We start from the raw sequence: 12,312 nt of genomic DNA on the forward strand, positions 1-12,312 counted from the left end.
TAATAGATATGTAATCGATAGGTGGTAGATACATAAGCAGGCAGATAATTGATATATAGATATATGATAAATACAGAAATTTGTATAACTGGTAGGTGGTGGATATGTAAGTAGAAGATGATAGATACACAGATAGATATATAATTGATAGATGACAGATAAATAGATGATAAACACAAAAGTAGATAGATGATAGATACATACATAGATAAATAGACAGATGACAGATAATTAGACCAGCATGCCGCATCAGAGCTTTAACCATAGACACAGAGCCACCAAGGAAGAGCTGAGCACATGGATGGCATGGGCTGGTACAGCACTGCCAAGCACCAGACCCATACAGAGGACGGGCCAGGCTGATGACATACCTGCCCGGGTCGGGGTTACCTCTGGAACTTGGATGGGGCTGAGCCTGTGGACAGGAGCACGGGTGACTGCAGCCAAGCAGGGCTTGCAGCATGAGATTCCCCATCTGTGCTCAGCGTAGGGCTCCAGGCACCCCCTGGGCTCTCAGACCGGCGCCGCTATCATCACTCACGTTTGCTGACCGCTTACTCTGTGCATGGTCCCATATGCCACACAGTCGCCTTTGCATCAAGCTGCAACGACAGGCACAGGCTGTGTCATTCTAGGTTCTCAGATCGCAAGCAACGAAGCCGGTTTCCTTGTCCCACTGTCTCTCCCTCTCCTCGCCCCAAAGTCCTTGGAGGCCACATGTTTCAGAAAACCAAGGTTTAACATGGCCCAACTTCCTTCAGACTTTAAGAATCTAAGAAGCAGAGAACAGTTCAGAGCTTTCTGACTTACTCCTCCCAGGTTACAATTTTCACATTTGGTTCAAATAAAATTCTGCACTTCTTTCATCGAAAAAAAAGGAAGAAAAAAAGAAACTTTTATTGCATTAAGCCACTGAGGGCCCAGGATTAATTTGTTATTGCAGCTTTGCCTGACTAATACACTACTCATGACCTCATAGGTTTGTGGTGAGAAGCGAGTTTATGCATGCAGAGGATTTATAATCTCGCCAGCAGTTTAGTAAGCACTCCATAAATGCCAGTGATTGTTCATATCGCTCTTAGACGACAGAATATGATATTGATCTCCAGAAGACTTGAGCTCTTACTGATGTTGGCATGTATTGCCCCAGAAAAACATCCACGCAGCTCCTGTTCATAACAGCACAGAGCTGGAGCTGGATTTGTATTTGCCAAAGGTTTTATTGGTTTTGTTAAGAATTATACAGTAACCGCGGACGCTCAGAGTTGGAAAGGATCTTAAAGGTCACCCTGTCTCTCCTTCATCTGGGGCTTAACTCCCTTCCCCAACTTCCCTATTGAAGACTAAGACCCTGTGAGCCTTATCTGAACACGCAAAGAGTGCTTACTGCTGGGAAGTTCTTCCTGTGCCTGTCTGAATCTGTCTCCAGTACCCCGTGCCCTGGCCAGTAAACCCTCCCCGCCCGTCCAATGGCCCGAGGACCATCCACCCAATTCACTTGGTACACAGTGACACCCCGCCTTGCGCCTGGCCTCGCTGCTTACACGACCTCAGGCAAGTTACTCACCCTCTCTGAGCTTCCAGCGCCTCGTGTAAAGAGTCAGAGTATAAGAGCACCTCATGTTTTGAGTTTCTGTGAGGATAAAACAAGGCAGTATATACAGAGCCTGGCACATGGTGAGTGTTCAGTAAATATTCGCCTTAATTGCCACCACTGTGGTTGCAAAGTATTGGGGAAAATCAAAGTTGAGCCAGTATTTACAAGTCTGATGAGGACTCCAAAAGAGAAGGGATGGGGTTTCACAGAAACACTGAATGGATTCGAACTGAGTTGAATTATTCCACTGATGATAAAGCTGAAACTCCAATACTTGGACCACTTGATGTGAAGACCTGACTCACTGGAAAAGAACCTGATGCTGGGAAAGATTGATGGTGGGAGGAGAAGGGGACGACAGAGGATGAGATGGTTGGATGGCATCACCGACTCAGGGACATGAGTTTGAGCAAGCTCCTGGATTTGGTGATGGACAGGGAGCCCTGGCGTGCTGCAGCCCATGGGGTCGCAAAGAGTCGGACACGGCTGAGCAAGTGAACTGAACTGAATTCCATTTAAAGAGAAATGTCAATGATTATTCACAGACCCTCAGAAAGGCCTGGAAAAAACCCAAGCGGAGAAAGCCACAACAGAAAGCTTGTCGGTCTCCCTGAAGAGACCCCAAACACACAAGATGGGACAGCTGTCTGTACGGTGAGCAACAGGATGGGGTCCTCAGCATCTGAGCCAGGAGAAGCTCAGGCTTCCGTGCCAAGGGCGATCCAAGAGCAGGAGGCAGTGGTGGCAGGCTCTGAGAGCTTAAAGGGGCGGGGCAAGGCCAGTCCTGTGGACAGAAAACAGACGAGGCGGAACGACCCTTAGCACTGGCCATGCGTCACCTTCCAGCTCCCTGACAAGGAAGTCAGCGCGGGTTAGGGATACAGGACAAGCAGAGCAATAGAAACCAGGTCCCCTGCGTGCTGTCTGCAAACTGGGCTCCCGCTTCTGAACCACTGCCTCCCCGCATGCCAGTAGGGGAGAAAGCCTGGGCTTGAGGGTGGGCGGTTCAGGAGTGATGAAACCGCCCTGCCCCACTCAGGGAGGGCATAGGGAGGAGACGGTCAGCGCACTGCCAGCCAGCGCCCCTCCGGAGTCTGATCTGTGCTGCTCTGTGCTTCTCGGGACACCTTCTCTCGGAGGAGAGCCCAGGAGGAAGGCGTTCCCTCCCCCGCGCGGGCTGCTCGCTGGCGGGTTCTTCCTGGCTGCAGCCCCGGGGGTGGGCAGCCCGCTGGCTGGTGCGGGGTGGCGGGAGGCAGCTCCTCATCTGAGTCACGGACGGTACCCCCACCCCCGCTTCTCTGCCAATGAGACCAACAGAGGATCCTGCTAAATTCTGTTTAAAACAGGGGTTGGTTGGTTTTTGTTTTTGTTTTTTTTTTTCCTGTTTGGGATTTTGTGTTAATGATCAGAAGGGAAACACTCTTTTTCCCTTAAGGAGCTAAATCACTAAATTGCTCAGAAGAAACTCCCTGGCCTCCGCAAGGATGCTGAATGAGTTAGGAGGAAGAGGGGTTCTGGGATGGACAAAGTCCACCGTGGGGCCACACTGACCATAAGCTGGCCCTGCTTTCCAGCTGTCAGCTCCCTCCAACATTCAGGCCAGGCTGATAACAGTGACAGGTATCCATGGTCCCCAACAGCTGACAGCATGACCCCGCACTCCAGCAGAGTAGGAACACAGAAAAAGCCACCACTTGAGTTCGATTCCCAACTCCCTTATGTAGAGTCTGTGTGACCTTCGATAAGTTACAGCACCTCTCTGAGCCTCGGTTTTTTCATCTGCAAAGTGGAACCAATCATGATGACATAATAGGATTCCAGGGAAGATGAAAGAGGACGAACATATATTAAAAAGCTTAACACAGTGCTGAGCCCATCGGAAACACTTCAAACTAGCAGCTGTTAAAGTCTCTGTCTCTCTTGAATACGAGGTTGGCCACAGGAAGCTTGTCCTTTTCAAAGGACATGAGGGGCCCAGATGTGTGTCACTCTCTGGAGTGTTGATGGCTCAGCTCCTAGAATTCTCCTAGAGACCAGCCCTTGGGAAAAATGACAAGGATTCACCTCTGTCTCTCTCCGTGTTATTAATTCCTTGGGATGGGATGGTGGGGGTAGGAGAGAGTCTCAAAAGGGAGGGGATATATGTAAACATACAGCTGATTCACTTTGTTGTACGGCAGAAGCTAACACAACATTGCAAAGCAATCATACTCCAATAAAAATAAATAAAACAACTGTTATTTTAAAAAATGACTCCTCTCTCGGATTGCTTTTTATTTCCTTTATTAAAACAGTATCAAAGGTTGGTGCGTGCATGCTAAGTCACTTCAGTCATGTCTGACTCTTTGCAACCCTATGGACTGTAATCCACCAGGCCCCTCTGTCCATGGGATTCTCCAGGCAAGAATACCAGAATGGGTTGCCATGCCCTCCTCAGGGGATCTTCCTGACCCAGGGATCGATCGCACATCTCTTTTGTCTCCTGCACTGGCAGGAAGGTTCTTTACCACTAGCGCCACCTGGGAAGCCCATCAAAAGCTGGTAGGGACCCCCAAATAGGTGGGCTGCAGAGTGTGGTCTGGCAGATGCCCTTGCTTCCTGATGGAGCAGAGGATGTAGGGAATAAAGCATCGTGAGACATGTGTGTGTGTGTGTGTGTGTGCGTGTGTGTGTGACCAGGCTCCTGTGACCCGGTGAACAACGCTCGCAGCATCTCAGCTGACATTTGCAAACAGAGCTAAATTGAGAGGTGTCACCTCCTCTAGCAAGGTCAAAAGACTCACGCCTGCTAACCCGGAGAGGTGGGAATTGCAAGCAGCAAACAAAATCACACTGCCACTTGGAAACCTGCCAACTGCTACAATCAGGGTAAAAATAATTGGAAAAATAAGTCAGGTGTGAATCAGATGCCGCGGCTCCCAGCAGAAGTATGGAGCCGGCCGCCCACCTTCTCTGCCTCCTGGTGCCTCCTGCGCTGCCTTCTAGGATGTGTTTCCTGCCGGGGGCTCTTCCAGCTGCCGGCATCCCCCAGCCCTTCCTTGGCTGCTCCTTCCTTTCCCATGCCCTCGGGTTTGGCCCTGGGCACCCTGCTACTCCCCTCTAGCGCTGGAGTCCCTGGAGGGTTCATCCTTCCCTGGGATTCATCTCCATCCCACCCCAACCTCACTGCCGCTGACCACCAAGCTAGAACCTCTAGCCAGAGCCCTCCCTGCCCCCTGCTTCCTTCTTCCCGTGGCTCACAGGCCGCCTTCTCTTGTATATTCCTGAATAAGCCACTCATTCACTGGTTCAATTCATCAACAAATAATGAGTGACGATCTGCTTCATGCCAGGCCCTGAACTAGGTGAAACGGAGAGAGAAGTAAAGCTTCCGTACTATTGGATGCACAGAAAGGAAATTTTAGAGAAATTTTTAACTATTAAAATTGTGGGAAATATTATAAAGAATACTGCATGGCCTAACATGAACAAAATTAGGGGTTGAAGAAGGGGGGAAGTCTAGCTTTTGTAATGGAAGACCACTCTGATCTGGTAGTGTTGAAGCTGGCAGCTAAGGCTGAGCAGGAGCTGGGTGTGCAAAGAGTGGGGAGAGACTGTTCCAGAAAGATGAAATAGCACAAGAAAGGCTCGCAACCATTTCTTTACAAAATAATTTGATTTGTGTGGAACATGAAATGGAGGGTCTCCAATTTGCTGACTACCGAGCAGAAGTTAAAAGCAGACAGAGAGTAACATGGTAACAAAATAATATGCATCAGCCAGTCATCCAAATAATTACGTAAATTGTCCCAGCCCTGACATTTATCACCAGCCCTTCCCTTGGAGGTAAGTAAGTAGGAAAATAATGAGAAGAACGTTATTTGGTAATTACCCAGCATGAATTATGACTCTGAGAGGCTATTTCCAGGGGGTACTTTAGTGTAATTTAGTTTAGCATTATCAGAGTTCAATTTAGAATGACATCATTGGTGCAGAAAAGCTTTAAAACCAGACTCAAAAGAACAGGAGTTCCATCCTGACATTCCTAGCTGAGTGATTACGGATCCTAACCCTGACATAACTACCTTCTCTATGATGTGGGAATAAGCATTCCCATTTTACCTACCTCCCGGAAGAGCTGGAAGAGTCAGATAAGACCACGGATGTAGAAATGCTTTGCAAAGTGTAAAGCGTGATCCATGGGAAGGGTCATTCTTCACGCCCTTCAGTGAGGTTCAAAGACCCCTTTCTGTCACCTCTGACAAAAGAAAAGCCAGCTCCAACTGGTGTAAAGAAAGAAAAATTTACTGGCCACAGTAAGGAAAAAAATCTAAGATTAACGAGCTGTAAGTAGGGTTTGATCCAGGAGCTCAAACGATACCGTCTTTCCCAGATCTTTCTCCACCTCAGCTCCTCGCTTCTCCAAGCTGGCTAGCTTAGGCTCTCCGTGGTAGTCAATAACTGCTCTCGACTTACGCCCCCCCTCCCCAGGTTCAAATCCAGCAGGAAAGAGAGAACGTCTCTCAACAATTCAAGGAAAGTTATGAAAAAGATGTGGAGCATATATACAAAGGAATGTTACTCAGCCATGAAATAGAGGGAAATAGCGCCATTTGCAGCAAACATGGATGGAACTAGAGATTATAACACTAAGTGAAGTACGAGAAACGGAGAAAGACAGATATCACATGGTATTGCTTATATGTGGAATCTGAAGATATTGTGCAAATGAACTTATTTACAAGACAGACGTAGAGGAACCAATGTAGAAGACAAACTTATGGTTACCGGGAGGCAGGGGATAAACCGGAGACTGGGACTGACATATGCACGCTGCTATGTGCATTCGTGCTCAGCTGTTGGTGATTCTTTGTGACCCCGTGGACTGCAGCCCGCCAGGCTCCTCCATCCGGGATTTTCTCCAGGCAAGCACGCCGGAGTGGGTTGCCATTCCCTCCTCCAGGGGATCTTCCCAACCCAGGGACTGAATCCACATCACCTGCACGGGCAGGCAGATTCTTAACCACTGAGCCGCCTGGGAAGCCCAGTACACACTACTCTATATAAAACAGATAACCAAAAAGAAAATCCTACTCAGCATGCTGTAATGACCTTTATGGGAAAAGAATCTTAAAAAGAGAGGATATATGTATATGTATAACTGATTCACTTTGTCGTACAGCAGAAACTAACATAACATTGTAAGTCAACTGTACGCCAATAAACTTTTCTTTAAAAGGAAAGTTACAAGCCTCACTGGCCCTAATGGGGCTGTAGGACCTCCCCTGCACTGACCACTGAGTCAGGGAATGAGACCCTCTGTGAGCCGTGTCTGAGCCACATGCCCAACCCTCAAGCGAGAAGCAAGTGGACCAAAAGCGGGGGGAAGATGGATTTATAGAAAAAATCAAGAAAGAAGTTGGATAGCAAAACAGTAGATGTCCACTCTCACCCATATCCTAGAGCCTTTCACAGAAAACTCCCAGGTCAGTCTTCAGCGTCTCTGGACCAACCGTGACTAAAGAATGTTGTGATTACAGAAGTGGAGAGCGAAACTCAACCCTGCTTAAGAATCAAGCCCTACGCTGTGGCTGTTTTTTTCATTCAGCTGCCTTTTTCACGTTCACTCCAGAGTCACAATTATTTCTTCCGCAAATGATTCAGTTATTCTGTAATTTGATTGATGGCCCCTCTCAGTTTCTTGATTCCCTCCTCTGGAAACCCTATGAGCTTATCAACGTTTCTCCTCTGCCTCTTCAGTTTACTTTCTGCTCCTCTGTAGTTTTTGCTCGATGTTCTGGAATGTTTTTTAATTTGCTGAAGTGGATGACTGCCGAGTTGTGCCGATCTCTGCTGTGCAGCCAAGTGATTCGGTTACACGTGTGCATACATTCTTGTTCATGTTTTCCACTATTTACTCAGTGCTATCCTATGGGTCATAAATCTCTTCTTTGTGTTCTTTCTGTTGTGAGACATCATGGACGCTCTTGTAACTATCATTCACTGTCCCATTTTTTGAATGACATTATGTCACTTTCCTATGGAACATTCTTATGAGTCCCCCTGAAGATACTAACTAGATTTTTAGAGGATTTTATTTCTTCTGCTTTACCTGTTTTGTATGGTTTTTAGTTGTTCTTTACCATCTTGAGAATGATCTTGGTGCATTTTTATTCTGTTTATTTGCTTTCCTGTTAGCTGGTCTTCTTTAACTGCTTCGATTACTGAATATTCAGTTCATGTAAAATAAAAAAAAAAAATCCTACAGAAACTCGGAGTGTGGAGCCTTCTCTGAAATCCCAAGAGCCCAACCTGCTCCTGACCATCTCATATTTCCTTTCAGAGCCAGTTTGCTTCCCTCTCCTCCAGGCTAAGTCCTGCCAGCCAGGAGCTGACTGCTGCAAGGACCTGTGTTCTAAGTTTCATCCACTTCTCCTACAAGCATGGATTCCATCCATTAATCAGCAATGTTGATTCTATGTCTCTTTTGGTACTGACTTCTCTCCTGCCTCATAGCTTTCTTGGAGGCATTTGAATTCTCCAGGTGGTTCAGTGGTAAAGAATCTGCCTGCCAATGCAGGAGCCACAGGAGACATGAGTTTGATCCCTGGGTCAGGAAGATTCCCTGAAGAATGAAACGGCAAACCACTCCAGTATTCTTGCCTGGAAAATTCCATGAACAGAGGAGCCTGGAGGGCTACAGTCCATGGCATCGCCAAGAGTTGGTCACAGCTGAGCACACATGCATGCACAGGAATATAAAAGATGTGATGGAGAATTAACACATGATTAATGTGCTTTGGGGGCTTTTGGGGGGTGATTGAGGGTGTGTGGCGGGGGAGGGTGGGTCTTGAAGAAAGCTTTATAGGGGAGAATTGAACTGGGTCTTAAGTAATAATTAAGAATTTGCTAGAGCAAAAGGAGAGAAGATCATTCCAGGCATGAATCTTTAGATCTAAAGCTATTTTGATCTCTCTTTACAAAAAAAGAAAACTCTTTTCTCAACCCAGAATTTGCAAACCAGTGGCCCACAGATAGATCAGGCTGACAGATGTGTTCAATTTGGCCCATGCAGCATTCTGTAGAATTTAGTTGCCAACATTTAAAAATGGTGAGCTTTTACATAAGGATCTGGGTTTCCAGCTGCTCTTGAAAACTCAGGAGTTCTGGCAGCCCTGGACCTGAGTCCCCACGGGGACAGCAATTGACTGAGTTGAGTGGTACCTGCCCTCTTAAGACACAACCTGCTGACCTCCTGGTTCTCCCAAGTAAGTCATCACCTGGCCCTGAGTTTGTGACCCTGTCTCAACCCAATCAACTGACCATTGACTCTTTAGACCATCTCCCATTATTATTATTATCATTATGTCATGTTATTGTAGAAGGAAATGGCAACCCATTCCACTATTCTTGCCTGGAAATTTCCATGGACAGAGGAGCCTGGCAGGTTACAGTCCATGGAGTCTCAAAGAGTCAGACACAACTGATCACACACACGTGGCATATTATATCATATCATATTCAACAGTCTAATCCGTTTACATTCTTACTTAAAAGTCTCCAGTGATTCTCCAAATCAACAGAACAAAATCTGAATACCCAAAGCAGACTAGGTTGACCTCTATTTTGTCCACCAACATCCAAGCCCCAAATCCTCCACTCTGAATTTTTACCATTTCCTCATCCCACTCTTTCCCAACACTACATTCTCTTCACACATGTTGTCCCTCTCAACAGCATTTCTGGGAGAGCTCTCCACTGGTCAAATTTCCCTCTACCTTCAATGTCCAGCCAAGAGGTCCCCTCCTCTCTGTAGACCACCCTGAAAGTGAAAGTGAAAGCGTTAGTCACTCAGTCGTGTCCAGCTCTTTGCAACCCCATGGACTGTAGCCCACCAGGCAGGCTCTTCTGTGCATGGGATTCTCCAGGCAAGAATACTGGAGCGGGTTGCCTTTCCCTCCTCCAGGGAATCCTCCCATACCAGGGATCAAACCTGGGTGCTCTGCATTGCAGGCAGATTCTTTACCATCTGAGCCACCAAGGAAATCCAGACCCATGCTGACCCTCCTAGCTAAAACCATCTCTCCTCCTCAGGGTTCCTCAGCAGTGCTGTGCTCCTACCTCAGCTCTGGCACCTGCCATGTTTGTCTCTGATTATCTGTTTACAAGCCTGCCTCCTCCAGGCCCACCCAGACTGAGATCCTTGAAAGCAGAAACCCTGTCTGATTCATCTTTGTAGATTCAGTGCCTCTCTGCATACCTTGGCAGATATCAGATACTCAATAAATCTTCTTAAATGAATGAAGAAAGGAACAAACACACCGGGAATGAATTGGCATGTGTCCATGGAATGTCACACCTCAGCAATTGTAATGAAAGAAATCCTTTCCACTGAAGCTTTTCTGTCTACTCTGCCACAAGGAGTTCCCTTCTCTGGAGGCTGGTAGAAACTGTAGTTTGTGAGAGATCTTAGGTGAGTCATTAGAGGAAGCAAGGAGGAAGGTCAGATCCCTTGGGTGCAGACGTAGAATTACAGAGCCAGAGAAGTCCCCAATGCTGGTCTGACTTTCTGGCCTCTGGCAGCTACATGCACTGAGGTTCTTGAAGTAGTGGCTCAAGCCCTAATGCCAACTCTCATCCTGGCAGAGAGTAACTTCACAGCTGAGACCCCTCAGAGAAAAGGTCAGGACAGGTTATTCCCTTCTCATTCAGTTACAGCCACACGTCACCTACTACTAGCTTTTCCTTGAAAACATCAAGCATCTGCCTGCCAGGACCTTTGCACATTCTATTCCCTCCACCTGGAATTCTCTTCCCTTGTGTCTTTACAGGACTGACTCCTTTACTTTATTCAGATGTAAGAGCACGTTTGGGGGTTTCCAGGTAGCACTAGTGGTAAAGAATCCACTAAAGAAGCCAACACAGGAGACATAAGAGATGTGGGTTCAATCCCTGGGTCAGGAAGATCCCCTGAGGATCCCAGTATTCTTGCCTGGAGAATCCCCAGGGACAGAGGAGCCTGACAGGCTACAGTCCTTGAGGTCACAAAGAGTTGGACATGACTGAAGGGACTGAGCATGCATTCGAGAGCACATTTAACCTGATTAGAAAAACCTTCCCTGATCAACAAATAAAACTGTAAACTGTCCTTCATGCTTTGTCACTCCTAATCCTCTACACTGCTTCAAGGGAGAACTTGTAGGAACCACAGCACTAGGGACCAGATCAAGCCAGGACCTCGAGTCCTCAAGACTCTCCCCTCTCTCCTCTTCACCTCTTATGCTGCACTTGTTCTACTGAGCTCCGTTCTTTTCCTCCTTTACATGTAGGAGCAGTCATGAGTCACATCCTTCATGCTCATAACTGAAAAGAGAAGGGACCTTTCCACTCATGTTGGTGAGGATAATCTCAAAGAAATAATGTTTGGCCTGGTTCGGGTCATATGCCAATCCCTAAGCCATCACCACTGCAAGAGGATGTGTGTTTTTGGTCTGGTCCGGGTCCAGCCCCAGGATTGGCACTGACAGGGTCTGTTTGGTTCATTCCCCAACCTGTGACTATGGCCAGAGGGAGAAAACCTCAGACCTGTTGAGACTTGGAGCCAGGAGACTTGGAGCAGACTTTGAGCCAGGAGAGGAGTGAGCTCCATCTGAACCATGTGGTTAAGGATGGGTAAGTGGAAAATCAAGGTGTGATTGCTCCCATGATGGAGGAGACAGACAAGCATTGGGCAGATATGTGTATCAGACACGTGACTGCGGCTTCACCGTCCTCAAAGCACTTGCTCTCAGCCTTTATTTACTCCACTGGCCCCTCACACCAGTTCTGTACAATCACTCAAGTATTAAGAATTACCCCGTGGTGAGCCTCAAAATACTGAACAACCAGTATGATGTGAGCACCACCCAAGAAGAAGGGACATACCTTAGTCATTTGGAGAGAGGGTGGGGGGTTCTCCTCACTACCCTGGGGAAGTGGGGACTGATGGCATAGACTCAGTGACTTATAAGCAACAGGAATTATTTCTCACAGTTCCAGAGGCTGGAAGTCCAAGACCAGGGTGCCAGCATGGTCAGGTTCTGGTGAAAGTCTCCTTTCAGGCTGCAGACTGCTGACTTCTCAGTGTATCCTCCCAGGGCAGCATGAGAGCTAACTTGTCTCTGGCCTCTTCTTCCAATTCCAGTTCAGTTCCTCAGTCATGTCCGACTCTTTGCAACCCCAGGGACTGCAGCATGCCAGGCCTCCCTGTCCATCACCAACTCCTGGAGCTTGCTCAAGCTCATGGCCATTGAGTCAGTGATGCCATTCAACCATCTCATCCTCTGTCATCCCCTTCTCCTCCTGCCTTCAATCTTTCCCAGCATCAGGGTCTTTTCCAATGAGTCAGTTCTTCTCATCAGGTGGTCAAAATATTGGTGTTTCAGCTTTAGCATCAGTCCTTCCAGTGAATATTCAGGACTGATTTCCTTTAGAATGGCCTGATTGGATCTCCTTGCAGTCCAAGAGACTCTCAAGAGTCTTCCCCAAAACCATAGTTCAAAAGCATCAATTCTTATAAGAGCACTAATATCATTCATGAGGGCTCCATCCTCATGATGTAATTACCTCCCAAAGCCTTTCCTCCAAATGACATCACATTAGACGGTTAAGATTTCAACATATCATTAGGGGAGAGGGGACACAGACATACAGTCCACAACAAGACTCTAGCTATGAACCGTGGGGATACCCATGCT

This window comes from Bos grunniens, chromosome 15 (genome assembly GCF_055505025.1).
Source record: "Bos grunniens cultivar Pamir isolate PY7600 chromosome 15, Bosgru_T2T1.0, whole genome shotgun sequence".
NCBI classification, from domain to species: domain Eukaryota; kingdom Metazoa; phylum Chordata; class Mammalia; order Artiodactyla; family Bovidae; genus Bos; species Bos grunniens.